This window comes from Hordeum vulgare, chromosome 1H (assembly GCF_904849725.1).
Source record: "Hordeum vulgare subsp. vulgare chromosome 1H, MorexV3_pseudomolecules_assembly, whole genome shotgun sequence".
Classification (NCBI taxonomy): Eukaryota; Viridiplantae; Streptophyta; class Magnoliopsida; order Poales; family Poaceae; genus Hordeum; species Hordeum vulgare.
Window position 1 is genome coordinate 139,140,311 of NC_058518.1, and position 22,053 is coordinate 139,162,363.

General features: G+C 45.8%; 1 long non-coding RNA gene across 3 annotated transcripts; it reads left to right on the forward strand.

Moving 5' to 3' along the window:
• Positions 1 to 18,919: 18,919 nt before the first annotated feature.
• Positions 18,920 to 21,820, forward strand: LOC123427231. 3 transcript variants are annotated; one of them, XR_006622377.1, is made up of 3 exons: positions 19,064 to 19,330; positions 20,501 to 20,961; positions 21,524 to 21,820. It is a non-coding gene; the product is annotated as an uncharacterized LOC123427231 (long non-coding RNA). The 3 variants fall into 3 exon arrangements; XR_006622376.1 differs by having other exon boundaries at positions 19,090 to 19,330; positions 20,897 to 20,961; XR_006622375.1 differs by having other exon boundaries at positions 18,920 to 20,961.
• The last annotated feature ends 233 nt before the right edge of the window (positions 21,821 to 22,053 follow it).

The window sequence follows — 22,053 nt, forward strand, 5'->3', positions numbered from 1 at the left end:
GAGTTTGTACTTAGGCGACTCTGGGTCGCAGCTAAGTCCCCGAGTGCGACTTTTAGTGCGCACTCGGAGCGAGTTTGTACTTAGGCGATTTTGGGTCGCAGCTAAGTCCCCGAGTGTGGCTTTTAATGCGCACTTAGAGCGAGTTTGTACTTAGGCGACTTTGGGTCGCAGCTAAGTCCCCGAGTGCGAACTTTTAGTGCGCACTCGGAGCGAGTTTGTACTTCGGTGATTCTGGGTCGCAGCTAAGTCCCCGAGTGCGGCTTTTAATGCGCACTCGGAGCGAGTTTGTACTTAGGCGACTCTGGGTCGCAGCTAAGTCCCCGAGCGCGACTTTTAGTGTGCACTCGGAGCGAGTTTGTACTTAGGCGATTTTGGGTCGCAGCTAACTCCCCGAGTGCGGCTTTTAATGCGCACTCGGAGCGAGTTTGTACTTAGGCGACTCTGGGTCGCAGCTAAGTCCCCGAGTGAGCCTTTTAGTGCGCACTTGGAGCAAGTTTGTACTTAGGCGACTCTGGGTCGCAGCTAAGTCCCCGAGTGTGACTTTTAGTGCGCACTCGGAGCGAGTTTGTACTTAGGCGACTCTGGGTCGCAGCTAAGTCCTCGAGTGTGGCTTTTAATGCACACTCGGAGCGAGTTTGTACTTAGGCGACTCTGGGTCGCAGCTAAGTCCCCGAGCGCGACTTTTAGTGTGCACTCGGAGCGAATTTTTTATACCGGAGTCTGCAAACGCGGAAGAATTTTGAACCTGCAAGAAATCAATCTGCTTTGTATTACTTCAATGATACTTGTTCTTTACATTGTCCCCGTCGGCGGTCATGTGTAGAAGCGCTTCAGGAGATCTCCGTTCCATGCTCGCGACTCGTCCGTTTCCCTATCGAGGTTGTAAAGTCGATACGCCCCATTGTTCAGCACCTTAGAGATGATGAAGGCTCCTTCCCAGGCGGGAGCCAACTTGTGTGGTCTCTGCTGATCGTGTCGCGCGTGAAATCACCGCAGATCTTGTTGATAAATTGTTGAGCGAGTCAGTGCCATCTCACACTCTTCTTCCAGAAGATCCACTCCGTCTTGCCTAGCTTGCTCTGCTTCGGCTTCGGAGAAGAGTTCGACTCGTGGAGAGTTGTGAAGCAAGTCACTCGGAAGGACCGCCTCTGCTCCATAAACGAGGAAGAACGGGGATCGCCCTGTAGATCTATTCGGAGTTGTGCGGAGGCCCCACAACACCGAAGGCGGTTCGTTGACCCATGCGCCGGCGGCATGTCCAACTTCTCGCAGGAGTCGAGGCTTCAACCCTTGAAGAATAAGACCATTCGCCCGCTCTGCTTGCCCGTTTGTTTGGGGGTGTGCCACGGATGCAAAATCCACTCGGATTCCTTGGCCTATGCAAAAGCCTTTGAACCTGCCCAAGTCGAAGTTTGTGCCGTTGTCGGTGATTATGCTGTGCGGAACCCCGAATCTGGCGATGATGTCTCTGACAAATTTGATGGCCGTAAGGGTGTCGAGCTTCTTGATGGGCTTGGCTTCAATCCACTTGGTAAACTTGTCGACTGCTACCAACAGATGAGTGAATCCCCCTTGGCCTGTTCCAAATGGTCCGACTGTATCTAATCCCCACACGGTGAACGGCCAAACAAGAGGGATTGTCTTCAGCGCAGATGTTGGCTTGTGGGACTTGTTCGAATAGAACTGACAGCCTTCGCATCGGTCGACCATATCTTTTGCCATTTCATTCGCCTGCAACCAGAAGAAACCAACTCTGAATGCTTTGGCGACGATTGCTCTTGAGGAGGCATGATGACCGCAGGTTCCCGAGTGAATTTCTTCCAAGATTAACTGTCCCTCCTCAGAGGAGATGCATCGCTGAAGGACGCCTGAAACACTTTCCCTGTACAACTGGCCATCAATGACGGTGAAGGACTTGGATATGCGGACGATCTACCTCACTTGGACTTCGTCTTCTGGTAACTCTTGCCTCAGGATGTACGCAATGAACGACACAGTCCATTCGGGGGTGAGAGCAAGAATCTCCATGATCAAATCAACCACAGCAGGGACCTCGACTTCAGTCGGATCTGTTGAGCTCTTCGGTTGTACTGGTTCCTCTGTAAAAGGATCTTCTTTTACTGAGGGGAGGTGTAGGTGCTCGAGGCAGACATCACTCGGGACCGGTCTCCGAGTGGATCCAAGTTTTCCCAATTCATCTGTCGCTTAGTTTTTCAGTCGTGGAACATGGTGAAGTTCCAGACCTTCAAACTTCTTCTCGAGCTTCCTTACTGCGTTGCAGTATGCAGTCATGGTGGGGTTCCTTACATCCCACTCCTTCATCACTTGATTAACCACCAAATCCGAGTCGCCATAGACCATGAGGAGACGGACGCCGAGTGTGATGGTCATGCGCAATCCGTAAAGGAGAGCTTTGTACTCTGCCTCGTTGTTGGAAGAATCAAAATGTATCTGCAACACATACTTGAGTTTATCACCTTTTGGCGATATGATCACTACGCCAGCGCCGGAGCCATTCAACATCTTGGACCCATCGAAGAACATGGTCCAATGAGCCGAGTAGATGTGAGTCGGTTGCTGTTGTTCTACCCATTCTGCTATGAAGTCAGCCAGAGCTTGAGACTTTATAGCCTTCTTGGTTTTGAACTTGATGTCGCAGTATAACATCTCCATTGCCCACTTCGCCACTCGGCCTAACGCGTCCCGATTGTGGAGGATTTCCGACAACGGAGCATCAGAAATGACAGACACCGAGTGGTCTTGGAAATAATGAGCCACCTTCTTTGTAGTCATGTAGATCCCATAAATAAGCTTTTGATAATGGGGATACCTCTGCTTGGAAGGAGTGAGGACTTCGGAGACATAATATACTGGCCGCTGAACCTTGTACGCTTTGCCTTCTTCTTTGTGTTCGACTGTGAGAACAGTGCTGATGACTTGATTTGTAGCCGCGATGTACAGAAGAAGGGGTTCTTTACTGAGCAGGGAAGTAAGAACTGGCTGGGTGGAAAGCAGGGCTTTGAGGTCGTCGAATGGAATTTGGGCTTCGTCTGTCCACTTGAAAGTATCTGATTTCTTCATGAGTCGGTACAGAGGTAACGCCTTCTCGCCGAGTCGAGCGATAAACCTGCTCAAAGCCGCTAGGCAACCTGTGGGCCTTTGAACATCATGTATTCTGACCAGCCGTTCCATTCGGACGATGGTCCCGATCTTTTCGGGGTTGACATCGATCCCTCGTTCGGAAACAAAGAAACCGAGTAACTTCCCGCTGGGAACGCCGAATGAACACTTGGCTGGGTTGGGCTTGATATCGTACCTACGTAGGTTGGCGAATGTTTCTGCCAAGTCAGTCGGCAGGTCGGAACCTTTGCGTGACTTGACTACGATATCGTCCATATATGCCTCCACATTTCGACCGATCTGGTCAAGGAGGCGTTTTTGGATCATGCGCATAAAAGTTGCTCCTGCATTCTTCAAACCGAATGGCATAGTGATGTAGCAGAAACACCCGAATGGGGTGATGAAGGCTGTTTTTAATTCACCGGACCATACAGACGGATCTGATGATAGCCCGAATAGGCATCAAGGAATGATAAACGCTCGCACCCCGCAGTCGAATCAACAATTTGATCAATGCAGGGGAGTGGGAAATGATCTTTCGGGCAGACCTTATTGAGATGCTTGAAGTCGATGCACATACGGAGAGACTTGTCCTTCTTGGGCACCATGACAACATTGGCGAGCCACTCGGAGTGGTCTACCTCGCGAATGAAGTTGGCCGCCAAAAGTTTAGCCACCTCCTCTCCGATTGCCTTCCTTTTATGCGCGGCGGACCGACGCAGGCGTTCTCGAACGGGCCGAGAAGGAGGATCCACATGCAGTCGGTGCTCAGCCAACTCCCTGGGTACACCTAGCATGTCAGCGGGCTTCCATGCGAAAATGTCCCAATTCTCACGAAGGAATTGGATGAGCTCGGCTTCCTATTTTGGTTCAAGGGTGGTGGAGATGTTCGTCGGGGCAGCGGCGTCGTCCGTCTGGTGGATGTTGACTTTCTTTGTGTCTCCAGCCGACTGGAATACGGACTCCGAAGCTGGCTTCTTCGAACGTATCAAGTCAGCGGGGTCGGCTGTCTTCTTGTACTCATCCAGCTCGAGGATAGCCATCTGCTGATAGGCAATCCTCGACCCCTACTGCAGACACTCCTCGGCCCGCTGCCGATTGCCTGTGACCGTGATCACACCATTGGGACCTGGCATCTTCAGCTTCAAACACACGTAACATGGACGGGCCATGAAACGCGCATACGCCGGACGGCCCAGAATCGCATGGTATGCACTCTGGAAGTCCACCACCTCGAATGTCAGCTTTTCCTTGCGGAAGTTCTTGTCGGAGCTGAAAACGACGTCCAACGCGATCTGGCCGAGTGACTTGGCCTTTCGTCCTGGGACGACTCCGTGGAACTGCATGCTGCTCTCGCTAAGTTTGGACATAGGAATGCCCATCCCCTTGAGAGTGTCAGCGTACATGATGTTCAAGCCGCTGCCACCGTCCATGAGGACTTTGCGCAGTCGGACTCCTTCCACCACCGGGTCGACGACCAGAGCTTGCCTCCTTGGGGTGGGCACGTGTGCTGGATGGTCCGACTGGTCAAAGGTGATCGCAGTCTGAGACCATTTGAGGAACGTGGGGTTGGTTGGGGTTGCCATGTTCACCTCCGTGTTCACCAGCTTCAGTCGACTCTTGCTTTCCACGTCAGCAAAAATCATCAATGTTGCATGTACTTGGGGGAACGGATCCTCCTTGTCCGCATCATCCTGCTCGGTGTCCTTTTCACTCGGCTGGCCCTCACCGAATCCTTGGATTAGGAGGCGACATTGCCGAGTGGTGTGCTTCGGAAATATGGCGTTGCCTTCTTCGTCCATCTTCGTGTGGATTGGACATGGCTGATCAAGGATGGAATTCCCGAACTGTTTCTTCTTGGGGGTGTACTGAGATTTCCCCTTGCCCTTGAACTTGGCATTTGTAACGGCTGCTGCCTCTGCCTATGGAGTGGATGGAGCTTTCTGCTTCTGCTTCCGATTGCTGTTCCCATCTTCGTCGGCGACTGCCTTATGCTTGCCGCTACGTATGCGGTCCTCTTCTTCGCCATTTGCATAGCGTGCGGCTATCTCCATCATCTTGCTCATGGAGATGTCGCATGTCCAACCGAACTTCAGGTACAGATCTCTGTACTGCATGCCTTCCTTGAAGGCGCAGACTGCTTGGTGCTCTGTGACGTTCTCCACCGTGTGGTAGAGGGTCGTCCAGCGCTGGATGAAATAGCGCAGGGGCTCGTTCTGCTTCTGGACACAGTGTTGGAGCTCCACGAGACCAGCAGGGTGCTTGCACGTACCCTCGAAGGTCTTGATGAAGACTCGGGACAGATCTGCCCAGCTGTAGATACTTGACGGAGCTAACTGGTTCAGCCAAGCTCGCGCCGAGCCGTCGAGCATCAGGGGGAGATGTTTCATGGCGACCTGGTCATCTCCGCCACCGATCTGGACTGCCACTCGGTAGTCATCCAACCAAGTTTCTGGCTTGGAATCTCCTGTGAACTTGTTGATTCCCATCGCCAATCGGAAGTTGGGAGGGATGTCAGCTGAGCGTATGGCCCGACTGAAGCACTCGGGACCAGAAACGATGGTCCTGCCTGTTGGGGAACGTCGCATGGGAAACAAAAAATTTCCTACGCACACGAAGACCTATCATGGTGATGTCCATCTACGAGAGGGGATATTCGATCTACGTACCCTTGTAGATCGCACAGCAGAAGCGTTAGTGAACGCGGTTGATGTAGTGGAACGTCCTCACGTCCCTCGATCCGCCCCGCGAACCGTCCCACGATCTAGTGCCGAACGGACGGCACCTCCGCGTTCCGCACACGTACAGCTCGACGATGATCTCGGCCTTCTTGATCCAGCAAGAGAGACGGAGAGGTAGATGAATTCTCCGACAGCGTGACGGCGCTCCGGAGGTTGGTGGTGATCTTATCTCAGCAGGGCTCCGCCCGAGCTCCGCAGAAACGCGATCTAGAGGTAAAACCGTGGAGATATGTGGTCGGGCTGCCGTGGAAAGTTGTCTCAAATCAGCCCTAAAACCTCCGTATATATAGGGGGGAGAGGGGGAGCCTTGCCTTGTGGTCCAAGGACCCCCAAGGGGTTCGGCCAAGCCAAGGGGGGCAACCCTCCCCTTCCAAACCGAATCCAACTAGGTTTGGAAGGAGGAGTCCTTCCCCCTTTTCCCACCTCCTCTTTTTTTTTTCTCTTTGATTTTCTTCCTATGGCGCATAGGGCCTTCTTGGGCTGTCCCACCAGCCCACTAAGGGCTGGTGCGCCACCCCCAAGGCCTATGGGCTTCCCCGGGGTGGGTTGCCCCCCCGGTGAACACCCGGAACCCATTCGTCATTCCCGGTACATTCCCGGTAACTCCGAAAACCTTCCGGTAATCAAATGAGGTCATCCTATATATCAATCTTCGTTTCCGGACCATTCCGGAAACCCTTGTGACGTCCGTGATCTCATCCGTGACTCCGAAAAACATTCGGTAACCAACCATATAACTCAAATACGCATAAAACAACGCCGAACCTTAAGTGTGCAGACCCTGCGGGTTCGAGAACTATGTAGACATGACCCGAGAGACTCCTCGGTCAATATCCAATAGCGGGACCTGGATGCCCATATTGGATCCTACATATTCTACGAAGATCTTATCGTTTGAACCTCAGTGCCAAGGATTCATATAATCCCGTATGTCATTCCCTTTGTCCTTCGGTATGTTACTTGCCCGAGATTCGATCGTCAGTATCTGCATACCTATTTCAATCTCTTTTACCAGCAAGTCTCTTTACTCGTTCCGTAATACAAGATCCCATGACTTACACTAAGTCACATTGCTTGCAAGGCTTGTGTGTGATGTTGTATTACTGAGTGGGCCCCGAGATACCTCTCCGTCACACGGAGTGACAAATCCCAGTCTCGATCCATACTAACTCAACGAACACCTTCGGAGATACCTGTAGAGCATCTTTATAGTCACCTAGTTACGTTGCGACGTTTGATACACACAAAGCATTCCTCCGGCGTCAGTGAGTTATATGATCTCATGGTCATAGGAACAAATACTTGACACGCAGAAAACAGTAGCAACAAAATGACACGATCAACATGCTATGTCTATTAGTTTGGGTCTAGTCCATCACATGATTCTCCTAATGATGTGATCCCATTATCAAGTGACAACACTTGCCTATGGTCAGGAAACCTTGACCATCTTTGATCAACGAGCTAGTCAACTAGAGGCTTACTAGGGACAGTGTTTTGTCTATGTATCCACACATGCACTGTGTTTCCAATCAATACAATTATAGCATGGATAATAAACGATTATCATGAACTAAGAAATATAGTAATAACTAATTTATTATTGCCTCTAGGGCATATTTCCAACAGTCTCCCACTTGCACTAGAGTCAATAATCTAGTTCACATCACCATGTGATTCCAACGAATCCAACACCCATATAGTTATGGGGTCTGATCACGTCTTGCTCGTGAGAGAGGTTTTAGTCAATGGTTCTGAAACTTTCAGATCCGTGCGTTCTTTACAAATCTTTATGCCATCTTATAGATGCTGCTACTACGTGCTATTCCGAAATGCTCCAAATATCTACTCTACTATACGAATCCGTTTCACTACTCATAGTTATTCGGATTAGTGTCAAAGCTTGCATCGACGTAACCCTTTACGACGAACTCTTTAACCACCTCCATAATCGAGAAAAAATTCCTTAGTCTATTTAGTTACTAAGGATAACTTTGACCGCTGATCAGTGATTCAATCCTGGATCACTCTGTGTACCTCTTAACAGACTTGCTGCAAGGCACACATCAGGTGCGGTACTCAGCATGGCATACTTTAGAGTCTAAGGCTAAGGCATAGAAGACGACCTTCATCTATTCTCTTTATTCTGCCGAGGTCGGGTTTTGAGTCTTTCTCAAATTCACACCTTACAACGCAACCAAGAACTCCTTCTTTGCTGATCTATTTTGAACTCCTTCAAAAACTTGTCAAGGCATGCATCTTGTTGAAACTTCTATCAAGCGTTTTGATCTATCTCCATAGATCTTGATGCTCAATGTTCAAGTAGCTCAATCCAGGTATTCCTTTTGAAAAACTCCTTTCAAACAACCTCTTATGCTTCACAGAAATTCTACATTACTTGTGATCAACAATATGTCAACCACATATACTTATCAGAAATTCTATAGTGCTCCCACTCACTTCTTTGGAAATACAAGTTTCTCATAAACCTTTTACACACCCAAAATCTTTGATCATCTCATCAAAGTGTATATTCCAACTCCGAGATGCTTGCACCAGTCCATTGAAGGATCACTGGAGCTTGCATACTTGCTAGTATCTTTAGGATCGACAAAACCTCCTGGTTGTATCACATACAATGTTTGCTCAAGGAAACCGTCGAGGAAACAATGTTTTGACATCCTACGTGCAATATTTCATAAATAATGCAGCAACTACTAACATAATTCTAACAGACATTTAGCATCGCTACGAGTGAGAAAGTCTCATCATAGTCAACTGTTTGATCTTGTCGGAAACATCTTTGTGACAAGTCGAGCTTTTCTTAATAGTGACTTATCACTATCATCGTCTGTCTTCCTTTAAAGATCCATCTTTACTCAATAGTCCTATGACCATCAAGTAGTTCTTCCAAAGTCTACACTTTGTTTTCATACATGGATCCTCTCTCGGATTTTATGGCTTCCAGCTATTTGTCGGAATCCGGGCCCATCATTGCTTTCTCCATAACTCGTAAGTTCACTGTTGCTCAACAACATGACCTCCAAGACAGGGTTACCGTACCACTCTTGCAGTAGTATGCGACCTTGTCAACCTACGAGGCTTGTAGTAACTTGATCCGGTCCTCGATGATCACCATCATCAGCTTTCACTTCAATTGGTGTAGGCGCCACAGGAACAACTTCCTGCGCCCTGCTACACACTGTTCGAATTGATGGTTCAATAACCTCATCAAGTTCTACCACCCTCCCACTCAATTCTTTCGAGAGAAACCTTTCCTCGAGAAAGGATCCGTTTCTAGAAACAAACACTTTGCTTTCGGATCTGAGATAGGAGATGTACCCAACTGTTTTGGATATCCTATGAAGATGCATTTATTCGCTTTGGGTTCAAGCTTATCAGACTGAAACTTTTTCACATAAGTGTCGAAGCCCCAAACTTTCAAGAAACGACAACTTAGGTTTCTCCTAACCATAGTCTATACCGTGTCATCTCAACGAAAATACGCGATGCCCTATTTAAAGTGAATGCGGTTGTCTCTAATGCATAACCCATAAACGATAGTGGTAATTCGATAAGAGACATCATAGCATGCACCATACCAAATAGTGCGTGGCTATGACGTTCAGACACATCATCACACTATGATGTTCCAGGTGGCATGAACTGCGAAACAATTTCCACATTGTCTTAACTGCGTACCAAAACTCGTAACTCAGATATTCATTTCTATGATCATATCGTAGACAGTTTATCCTCTTGTTACGATGAACTTCACTCTGAAACAGAATTGAACTTTTCAATATTTCAGACTTGTGATTCATTAAGTAAATACTCTTGTATCTACTTAAATCGTCATTGAAGTAAGAACATAATGATATCCACTGCGTGCCTCAGCACCCATTGGACTGCATACATCAAAATGTATCATTTCCAACAAGTTACTATCTTGTTTCATCTCAATGAAAACAAGGCCTTGCTCATGTGGTATGATTAGCATGTCACTAGTGATTCAAAATCAGGTGAATATAAAGATCCATCAGCATGGAGCCTCTTCATGCAATTTATACTAACATGACTCAAGCGGCAGTGCCACGAGTAAGTGGTACTATCATCATTTCCTCGTATCTTTTGGCACCAATATTATGAACATGTGTAACACTACGATCGAGATTCAATAAACCATTGAAGGTGTTTATTCAAGCAAACAGAGTAACCATTATTCTCTTTAAATGAATAATCGTATTGCAATAAACACGATCCAATCATGTTCATGCTTAATGCAAGCACCAAATAACAATTATTTAGGTTTAACACCAATCCCGATGGTAGAGGGAGCGTGTGACGTTTTGATCATATCAATCTTGGAAACACTTCCAACACGTATCGTCACCTCGCCTTTAGCTAGTCTCCGTTTATGCCGTAGCTATCATTTCGTGTTACTAATCACTTAGCAACCGAACCGGTATCCAATACCCTCATGCTACTAGGAGTACTAGTAAAGTACACATCATGTATATCAAACATACTTCTTTCGACTTTTGCCAGCCTTCTTATCTACCAAGTATGTAGAGTTGCTCCACCTCAGTGACTGTTCCCCTCATTACAGAAGCACTTAGTCTCAGGTTTGGGTTTAATCTTGGGTCTCTTCATTAGTGCAACAACTGTTTTGCCGTTTCACGAAGTATCCCTTCTAGCCCTTGCCTTTCTTGAAATTTAGTGGTTTTACAAACCATCAACTATTGATGCTCCTTCTTGATTTCTACTTTCGCAGTGTCAAACATCGCGAATCGCTCAAGGATCATTGTATCTATCCTTGATATGTTATAGTTCATCACGAAGCTCTCACAACTTGGTGGCAGTGACCTTGGAGAACCATCACTATCTCATCTGGAAGATTAACTCCCACTTGATTCAAGCGATTGTCGTACTCAGACAATCTGAGCACACGCTCAACGATTGAGCTTTTCTCCTTTACTTAGTGGACAAAGAATCTTGTCAGAGGTCTCGTACCTCTTAACAAGGGCACAAGCATGAAATCACAATTTCATCTCTTTAGAACATCACTTATGTTTCGTGACGTTTCAAAACGTTTTCGGCGCCTTGCTTCTAAGCCATCAAGTATTTTGCACTGAACTATCGTGTAGTCATCAGAAACGTGTATGTCGGATGTTCACAGCATCCACAGACGACGCTCGAGGTGCATCACACCGAGTGGTGCATTAAGGACATAAGCCTTCTGCGCAGCAACGAGGACAATCCTCGGTTTTACATACTTAGTCTACAAAGTTTGCTACTATCAACTTTCAACTAAATTTTCTCTAGGAACATATAAAAACATTAGAGCTATAGCGCAAGCCACATCGTAATTCGCAAAGACCATTAGACTATGTTCATGACAATTAGTTCAATTAATCATATTACTTAAGAACTCCCACTCAAAAAGTACATCTCTCTAGTCATTTGAGTGGTACATGATCCAAATCCACTATCTCAAGTCCGATCATCACGTGAGTCGAGAATAGTTTCAGTGGTAAGCATCTCTATGCTAATCATATCAACTATACGATTCATGCTCGACCTTTCGGTCTCATGTGTTCCGAGGCCATGTCTGCACATGCTAGGCTCGTCAAGCTTAACCCGAGTGTTCCGCGTGTGCAACTGTTTTGGACCTGTTGTATGTGAACGTTGAGTCTATCACACCCAATCATCACGTGGTGTCTCGAAACGAAGAACTGTCGCAATGGTGCACAGTCGGGGAGAACACAATTTCGTCTTGAAATTTTAGTGAGAGATCACCTCATAATGCTACCGTCGTTCTAAGCAAAATAAGGTGCATAAAAGGATTAACATCACATGCAATTCATAAGTGACATGATATGGCCATCATCACGTGCTCCTTGATCTCCATCACCAAAGCACCGGCACGATCTTCTTGTCACCGACGCCACACCATGATCTCCATCAACGTGTCGCCATCGGGGTTGTCGTGCTACTCATGCTATTACTACTAAAGCTACATCCTAGCAAAATAGTAAACGCATCTGCAAGCACAAACGTTAGTTTAAAGACAACCCTATGGCTCCTGCCGGTTGCCGTACCATCGACGTGCAAGTCGATATTATCTATTACAACATGATCATCTCATACATCCAATATATCACATCACATTGTTGGCCATATCACATCACAAGCATACCCTGCAAAAACAAGTTAGACGTCCTCTAATTTTGTTGTTGCATGTTTTACGTGGTGACCATGGGTATCTAGTAGGATCGCATCTTACTTACGCAAACACCACAACGGATATATATGAATTGCTATTTAACCTTATACAAGGACCTCCTCGGTCAAATCCGATTCAACTAAAGTTGGAGAAACTGACACTTGCCAGTCATCTTTGAGCAACGGGGTTACTCGTAGCGATGAAACCAGTCTCTCGTAAGCGTACGAGTAATGTCGGTCCAAGCCGCTTCAATCCAACAATATCGCGGAATCAAGAAAAGACTAAGAAGGGCAGAAAAACGCACATCACCGCCCACAAAAACTTTTGTGTTCTACTCAAGAAGACATCTACGCATGAACCTGGCTCTGATACCACTATTGGGGAACATCGCATGGGAAACAAAAAGTTTCCTACGCACACGAAGACCTATCATGGTGATGTCCATCTACGAGAGGGGATATTCGATCTACGTACCCATGTAGATCGCACAACAGAAGCGTTAGTGAACGCGGTTGATGTAGTGGAACGTCCTCACGTCCCTCGATCCGCCCCGCGAACCGTCCCGCGATCAGTCCCACGATCTAGTGCCGAACGGACGGCACCTCCGCGTTCAGAACACGTACAGCTCGACGATGATCTCGACCTTCTTGATCCAGCAAGAGAGACGAAGAGGTAGATGAGTTCTCCGGCAGCGTGACGGTGCTCCGGAGGTTGGTGGTGAACTTATCTCAGCAGGGCTCCGCCCGAGCTCCGCCCGAGCTCCGCAGAAACGCGATCTAGAGGTAAAACCGTGGAGATATGTGGTCGGGCTGCCGTGGCAAAGTTGTCTCAAATCAGCCCTAAAACCTCCGTATATATAGGGGGAAGAGGGGGAGCCTTGCCTTGGGGTCCAAGAACCCCCAAGGGGTTCGGCCAAGCCAAGGGGGGCAACCCTCCCCTTCCAAACCGAGTCCAACTAGGTTTGGAAGGAGGAGTCCTTCCCCCTTTTCCCACCTCCTCTTTTTTTTTCTTTTCTCTTTGATTTTCTTCCTATGGCGCATAGGGCCTTCTTGGGCTGTCCCACCAGCCCACTAAGGGCTGGTGCGCCACCCCCAAGGCCTATGGGCTTCCCCGGGGTGGGTTGCCCCCCCGGTGAACACCCGGAACCCATTCGTCATTCCCGGTACATTCCCGGTAACTCCGAAAACCTTCCGGTAATCAAATGAGGTCATCCTATATATCAATCTTCATTTCCGGACCATTCCGGAAACCCTTGTGACGTCCGTGATCTCATCCGGGACTCCGAACAACATTCGGTAACCAACCATATAACTCAAATACGCATAAAACAACGCCGAACCTTAAGTGTGCAGACCCTGCGGGTTCGAGAACTATGTAGACATGACCCGAGAGACTCCTCGGTCAATATCCAATAGCGGGACCTGGATGCCCATATTGGATCCTACATATTCTACGAAGATCTTATCGTTTGAACCTCAGTGCCAAGGATTCATATAATCCCGTATGTCATTCCCTTTGTCCTTCGGTATGTTACTTGCCCGAGATTCGATCGTCAGTATCCGCATACCTATTTCAATCTCGTTTACCAGCAAGTCTCTTTACTCATTCCGTAATACAAGATCCCGTGACTTACACTAAGTCACATTGCTTGCAAGGCTTGTGTGTGATGTTGTATTACCGAGTGGGCCCCGAGATACCTCTCCGTCACACGGAGTGACAAATCCCAGTCTCGATCCATACTAACTCAACGAACACCTTCGGAGATACATGTAGAGCATCTTTATGTCACCCAGTTACGTTGCGATGTTTGATACACAAAAAGCATTCCTCCGGTGTCAGTGAGTTATATGATCTCATGGTCATATGAACAAATACTTGACACGTAGAAAACAGTAGCAACAAAATGACACGATCAACATGCTACGTCTATTAGTTTGGGTGTAGTCCATCACATGATTCTCCTAATGATGTGATCCCGTTATCAAGTGACAACACTTGCCTATGGTTAGGAAACCTTGACCATCTTTGATCAACGAGCTAGTCAACTAGAGGCTTACTAGGGACAGTGTTTTGTCTATGTATCCACACATGCACTGTGTTTCCAATCAATACAATTATAGCATGGATAATAAACGATTATCATGAACTAAGAAATATAATAATAACTAATTTATTATTGCCTCTAGGGCATATTTCCAACACTGCCTCCACTTGGACGGTCTCTATCGTGATCATCACGGTGGGCTCGACTTCTGTCGACCTTCTTCTGGGCGATGTACCCTCTTGCGTTGGGCCTTGGATCATACGCGTCACCGACTGAACGCCGATCATCGTGATGCCGGGGCCCGTAAGGCCCACCCCGCGGAGGGGTGCGTGAACGGCGACGATCTTTGGGATTCCTGGAACGGCTGCCCCCTCTGCGTCGCTGATGAGAGTCGGGGCTGAAAACTGACCGATGCGTGTTCGCGTGAACAGAACTGTTGTGGATCCTGTTGTGCGACTGGGAGACCGCCGAATTCTGTTGCGCCATATGCAACAGGGCACAGATCTGCTCGATCCCTCTACCAGCCTCTGAATCAGTCGGTTGGAGGGAATCGGCTATCTTCGCAGCGGCAGCCAGGTTGAGGACGGGTGTGCGGAACACCTCGACGTTGCTCTGGCGAGTGCGTCGACTGGCAGAACGGTGGTGTTGACGATGAGCGCCGGATGCTTCGCCGACCTCATGCTCGTTGCGACCAGTTCGGAGGGGACTTTCATGGGAATCGGCCATGAGAACTTCGGCTGCAGGCCCGCGACCCAAGTACTCGGAAGGTAACTCAGTCGGATCTGAGTCCAAGCACTGGGACGGCGGCGCGACCACAACCGACTCGAGGACCGCCACTTGAGAGGACGCGTTCTGTCGTGCCTCGGCATGTCGTACCCAACGCTGGAGCCGCGAATGGCGGGACCGCTTGTTGCGGCGCGTGACAGGGGCGAAGATCGACACCAGGGCCGATTGCTGGAGAAGAAGGACGCCGCGGGAACCGGCACGGAAGTGCATTGCCCCGCGACTGGGGAGCGCCTCGAAATCGAGGGGCGCATCCCGAAGCCATGCCGAATCGTCGACAATGAAGGAGAGTGCGCCGAAGAGGATCTCATGACCCATGCACAAATCTCCGTCGGACGATATGATGAAAAGATGAAGTCGCAAACTCGCCGGAAGTCGCTTAGACGCCTGCCCCACGGTGGGCGCTAACTGTCGTGGGTATAAGTCTGACAGTAGATGTGTAGGGTACGAAAGGATGGGCAGAGCCTTAGCTACGGCGAGGATGCATGAGTGCATGCCCCTCTACGGTGGAGGTAAAAGCCCTACGTCTCAGTGCTCTTGGGAGCTTAGTGTCGAGTGGAATATGGGATTACAGTAAATGCCAACCCCTGCACCAGTGGGGAAGGGCGGCTTATATAGAGTGCGCTGTCCTTCATAATGGCCCGGTGAACAGGGATGGAGTAGTGGCGAATAAATGCCTACGTTACAGGTAACGTATGCCTTAAATGTTAATAATGGTGTATGAAAACGTATGACCGTTGCCCTCGTGGGAGGTTACGATGTACAGAGTGGAATCCAGTCGGTACGTTAAATATGCTCCGAGTGCTCGTCACCGACTGGATGATGGGGGAGTCCTTAGTTCAGTCGAAACTGTCTAAGGGCCTTGTCCTCTATGAAGGGTAGTCTTTGGGTAGGACCTATAGGGCAGGCCTATGACCCTACCCTGGGACTATAACCCCATCAATCTCAAAAAAGGATTGTACGTGAAAATACATCTATATCTATACTATTAATAAAGAAGCAAACAAAAACTTTACTAACTGCACGAGCTATTACTCCCAAAAAAACAAACACCCATCACCGCCACACAAATAGTCCACAAATATCAATCTAACGTCCATCCACCATCCATGCAGCACCACGGTGTGCACTTAGCAAATCCATCTATGACTGACCGTGCTCCATCTCCACCATCCAGCCACCAGCACCACGTTACCAGCCAGCGTTACATAAAAAAAGAAAACTGCCCAGCGTACGTCCCCTGCAATCACGGGGCTCTTATCAAAAAGTAAGGGATCTAAACGAAATTGGTTCCCATCGCCTTATCCTTGCACGCCGACCTCGCGTCACTGCATCATACCGTCGCGCCGTCTCTGTCTCCGTCGCCAATCCATCATCTCTGTACCTGAAGTACATATTTAGTCAAACGGCAAGTGAACATTTATATAACAAAACCAAAGTTCAGATTATATTTATTTGGGATAGTTGAAAAGAAAGCATGCCTATTTAGTTATTACACGTTCTCTGATTCTGGGGGGATGGAACATGGAAAGCTATTGGCCGCTGGCAGTCTGGCAATCTTTTAGACGCACAAGTGGAGTTCTGTTTGGCAATGCTTTTCTATTGAGCATATTAAGTGATCGTTAGTTGTCTGTCTTTTTTATTAAGAAATGACAAATCATTTAGTATGAATTTGCAACTGGTTCAAGTACATGACTTTCAAGATACGGTGTGTTTGAGAACGCATCTTTCTATCAAGTTGCTGCGAATGTTGCCTCTATTCCGTAACAGTGTACGTCACAAAGGTGACATCGATCTGGTTCACACTTGTTATTTCTTCTTGTTGGTAATTTGTAGTAGCTCTGATCTTATATTTTTTATACCACTATTCTACATGACAACCTTTTCTTTAACAGGGAGAGGTGCCAAATTTTCAGTCAATTACAGCGTAAATTTTATGTAATACTTATTCTATGTTGTATCATTATTTAACTCTTATTTCTACTTTAATAGGATCAGCAGATTTTAGAACAAAACTAGCTGTCATTTTAGTGGACTCGGAATTGAATGATGATAATATAAGAAATCGAGACATGGAAGATGACGAGAACAATACAGATCCCACAAATTGTATGATTCTGGATGGACCCCCTTAGAATCTCAAAACATCGAATACATCATTAGATGTTGAGCTCATCTCACAGTCATATATCCTTTCACCGTCTGTCAACCCAAAAGACGATGACTTAATAGACGAACTGTGCTTGTTCATCAATATGGTTGATGATGACGCTTTACTAGAGTAAGCCATGTTCTTTTAGTTCATTTTGTATTCTAATAAATTACTCTGATGTCATTATAATTGACAAAATTTTGATTTTACAGGAGCGAATGGGTGAAAAGCTTTGATCCTTACCCTATCAGCTTAAAGTTGAGAAAAATAAAAAACATATTAAACAATGATGAATATATGGATATTGATTGCTTTAACATGGCTCTGCGGATACTAGCGCGCCACGAAGTCCAGCTTCTCACTGACATTCCATCTCACTACATGGATCTAAACTTTTGTGTAAGTTACTATAATTACGTATTACATATTTTTATCTCATAGCACTATTATTTTCTTCCTTTTTATAGTCCATGTTCCACTATGCACGAGACCCAAGTCATCATGCAAATATGGTCAGTGCTACGTTCAAATGATTGTTTCATAGCTGGCCTGACAGAGTGAGTATCATATCTCACAGTGTGATATGGTAAGATTTTAATTTTTCGTTTATGATAGTGGTTTATTTGGTTTTAATTAATATTTCATGTATTCACAAACATATGCATCATTGCAGATTTTATTGCCTTCGGATATTTTTGGGCTGTTTCTATTGTTTGTCTTGGATCAAGATAAAAAAGTTATCTCAATTTTTGATCTGATACCAATACCTACTTTGGGGAAGAATATACTTAAAACTGTGGTCAGTAATCTAAACCTCGCACTCCAAGTTGCAAACCCTGCATTCAAGGACGATATCTCTAAATGGGAATTCCGGTTGTTCCAACAAACTCACACTGGTACGTATCTGTTTAATGCATTATAATATTAAATAATTCATTCATTCAACACACTTTATGTGTTTATTTCATACATGCAGTGCCTTGTCGGGGTATTTGGTTTCTAACTACATGCACTCATTGTGCGATGGAAAGCTATATTTTCCATACCCCATGTGAGTATTTACACCATGCTTATTTGTATACACATTGCACATACAAACTTGTTATAACAATGTTGTCTAATTCATATGTAGGATTGTTTTGAACCGAGGAAACGATTTTTGATGCATATTTTAAAGTATGAAGAAAATGAATCTCAAAACAATATCCCATTCGTTGAAGGAAGCATCATAGATCGCATCTATAGATGTACTTTCATTGCTTCAAAAGATGGACCATCAATACGTGTTTAGTCCTGGTTTTTAAAATATATTTCTGTAACAATTATAATACAATTATTATGTGATCATGAATTTTGTGCGCAGACATGTTTCTAGATTGTATGTTACGCACGTTCTCATATTGTTTTATATAAGACACCGATAAATGACTCGATAAAAAATCTCAAATATGTTTTACTATAGATTATGATACATGTGTTGGATCACAAATATGTCACAATTTAAAAAATACAATTTAAGTGACATAATAACATTTTGTACCCGTATGAAAAAAATCAGAAATTATTTTACTATAATATCATATGAACCCATTTTTTTGAGACGTGCATCCACGTGCATGCTTATTAGTCTAAAAAAATTGAATGTTCACAAACAATCCATGAACACAGTAATGATGTCCAATGTATATATTTTCCTGATGAAAGAACACAACTACAAAAGCAAAATACCGATCAAAAATACAAAAATAACTACAAAATCTCACATTAATCAGAAACATCTGGCCTTTAATTTATTAGAAAAAAGAGGACCATCACATCTAATCTAATAATAAAGCGCGGAGCGCCTCTGTCGTTCCTCGCTGGCGGTTTTACCAAAAAACTCTTCTATTTCAGAGAAATTAACCGCAGTCCTTTGTTTAGTTAAAAAACGTTTCGTTTTTATAGAAACACCCCTCCTCGTGGTCAAGGTCTTCTTATCCACATCCCTCCTCGACCAGCGCCCCCATCCCTCCACCCCGACGTCGCGCACCGCTGCCGCTGTTGCCCCCGCCGCCGCCGCGCCGGTCGGCCGAGGTGGCAGACCGCGCTTAGCGTCGCCGCCAAGAACGCAGCCCTGATAGCCGTGCTGGCCGCGCGCCCTTTTTTGGCGGCTCCCTCCGGCCTTCGCCCTGAGCTTGACTGTTCTTGGAATTTGCAGGCGGAGTTGACTTCTTGATGGGGCTGTTCGAGCGGGTGATCCACGACAGCGTCGCCGAGTTCTTGAGGTACACACGCCAGCCACTCTACCGCAAATTAACTTAGTGCTGGAACCCCCACTGGTACGTCCTCCTGCCGCCGCGCTTCTGCCGGCGAGGAGCCTCGTGGTGCCGCTGGCTATAGCTGCCGGTGCCCATGCTTGTGGTGGCCGCGTATCTCTCGCCGGACCCTCCTGGTGTATCCTGTCTGCTTTGGGGATAGTGGTGGTGCTGGTGCTGGTGCTGATCCGTTGAGCACGTCCCACCTGAAAATGGTGGCCACCTCTGGTCTTGTTGGAAGACTCTGCTGCTGTACTGCTGCTCGGCTGGGTAACCAGGATTCGAGAAGTGGGGTGTGCTGACATTAGCCGAGGCTAAGGGTTGCTTCTCTAGCTGTACCCATTGTTGCTGGCTCCCTTGGTGAATAGCATTTGTACTATGATCATCTGGCAGCCACCATTGCTGTTTCCCTTGAAGTGTTCTCCAGTCAGATAGCCCGGCTGAGATACATCTGCGGATTGCTGAAAAATGATGGCGCATTCGAGTAAGCGATGCAAAAGGCGGCTTGCCAATGTGTGAAAATATCTGGGAAATCTTAATGTACGAGAAGAGAGTGCTACTGAAAACGCAAGTATTAAAAGGAATCCTCATCTTACCTGTGTGGGTTCAGAGAATCCATTACAGACCGTATAATTGCATAGTGTGTAACCATCCCGTTTCATCTGCATATACAGCCCAAAACTCAGAAATAGACCTGAAATATTATTTCAGTATACGAAGAAGATGGTTCCTGATAAATATTCATCTTACATTTATGATGAAAATATTTTGTTATAATATTTATAGTTTTCACAAGTGTAATATTAGATTGCATATCTGTTGCAACGCACGGGCCTTTTACTAGTCTAATCTAATCTACTAAAGTTGAAAACAATTATCCATCAATGCCACGTGCGTGTCGATAACGTCAAGGCTATTTCCATATCCTCTCTCCATATTCTCCAGATTAGGTCACATGCATGCCCACGACGGCTGTCGGCCAGCGCACGAGATTGATTTTTCAACCTAAAGTTAGGCTCCTAATATGATCCTTTCCCCTAGATTAGAGTGGAAAGCCAACCCTTTTTATTAATTCCATCTTTTATCGCGACGTTCTCTTGCCGATTGATCCAATTAACAATCAGTGTGCACCGCATGCAGTCTATCATCAGTAGCTCTTGGCAGATCACGGTTGATGGCTTAGTGGACCAAGTCCATGCATGCAAATTGGTCGCAAGAAAGAAGATGTAAAGTTATAAACTTGATGCACTAGAGCACGTACACATCCAAGAGGCTAGATCTATACTATGGTGCGTAGCGGCGGTAAGGAAGATATAAACTTTATGCACGTACGGTGGTAAACATCTTAGAGACTAGATCTTGATTCTTGTGCGTATGTATCTTTCTTTTGATTGTTTTTTCCATTGCCTTGATATATAGTTTTAGAGCATATCGTCGTCATGTAATATCTAGATACCGACAAATGTAACCTATTCCTTATTCACGCCTTGATGCACCTTTTTCTGTTCATTTATATCTCTACTTTTTTCCTAGTAGGTATAGTGTACCGTCCGCGAGATAATACATATTCGAGAGATGGAGATTAGGACGGTTTGATCAAAGTAAGTATCTGTTCTACTTCTAGCCATGTGCAGACAATGATATGTCCGACAACTTATGTTACAATGCAATACATATCATCCAAATTAGATGGTTGTTTGTGTGTGCAGCTAGCCAGCACTAATATTAGCCGCTGATTATTTATCATTTTTTGTAGTTATCATGTTATAGCTTGCAACTCACGTATTCATTTCCTTTTTGTAACATGATGTCGTAGCTTCATTAATGTTATAGATGTGTGTTTCTAAATCAAATTAAGATGTATCGTGAAGAATTGGTAGAAAGGATTTGAAATTCTTGGCGGGATCGTATATGGTACATGATGTGAACATGTACGAGTTGGTATAGTAGAAATAGAAAATAGGTAACTCAAAGGTGAGTGCAAGTGTATAATTTTCCAAAATTATTTTCTTGGCCTAAGTTACTATATTCTTAGTATATACTATACAATAGGATTGTAAATTTTGAAAACTAAAGAACCAAAATCAAAACTTCAGTTGGAGTAATGCACGTGATCAAAATGCCTTTCGGGGTTGGTTGTTTACTTTTTGTGTTGCGCCATAGTATTTCTTGCAGGCTATCAAGGTTTTCTCGAATGTTCACGTGGACCAATCTGTCGATGTTATCTGAAGTATGTGCATACGGCAATACATACTAAGTGTGTGCATACTTGACTGTCTATGTAGAGGAACGGAATCAGAAACACCTGTTATGTACACAGATAGAAGAAGCAATTTAGAACACCAAAACACGAGTTGTATTAATGTGGCTGAACAAAACCCCGTGTATGAGTAATGCATTATGTTCTAATGGACTATAATATTTCTTGGAGTGTATACCTAATTGGAAACTCTTTCTTGAGATTTAAGTGTGTCGATTTGAATGATTTTTTTAACGTTTATATAGTAAATTAACGTGTAGCAGTATATATATTGAGAATTATCAGGTTCGAACTTTGAAGTACATACTAACCTGACTAAGCAATATTAACTTTGACGTAGACCTTTACCTTTACGTACTCTTGCCTCTCAAGCAGTTACTACATATAAACCATTTTATTTTTCTCTGTTGTGATGTGATGGTTTCCTTCTACT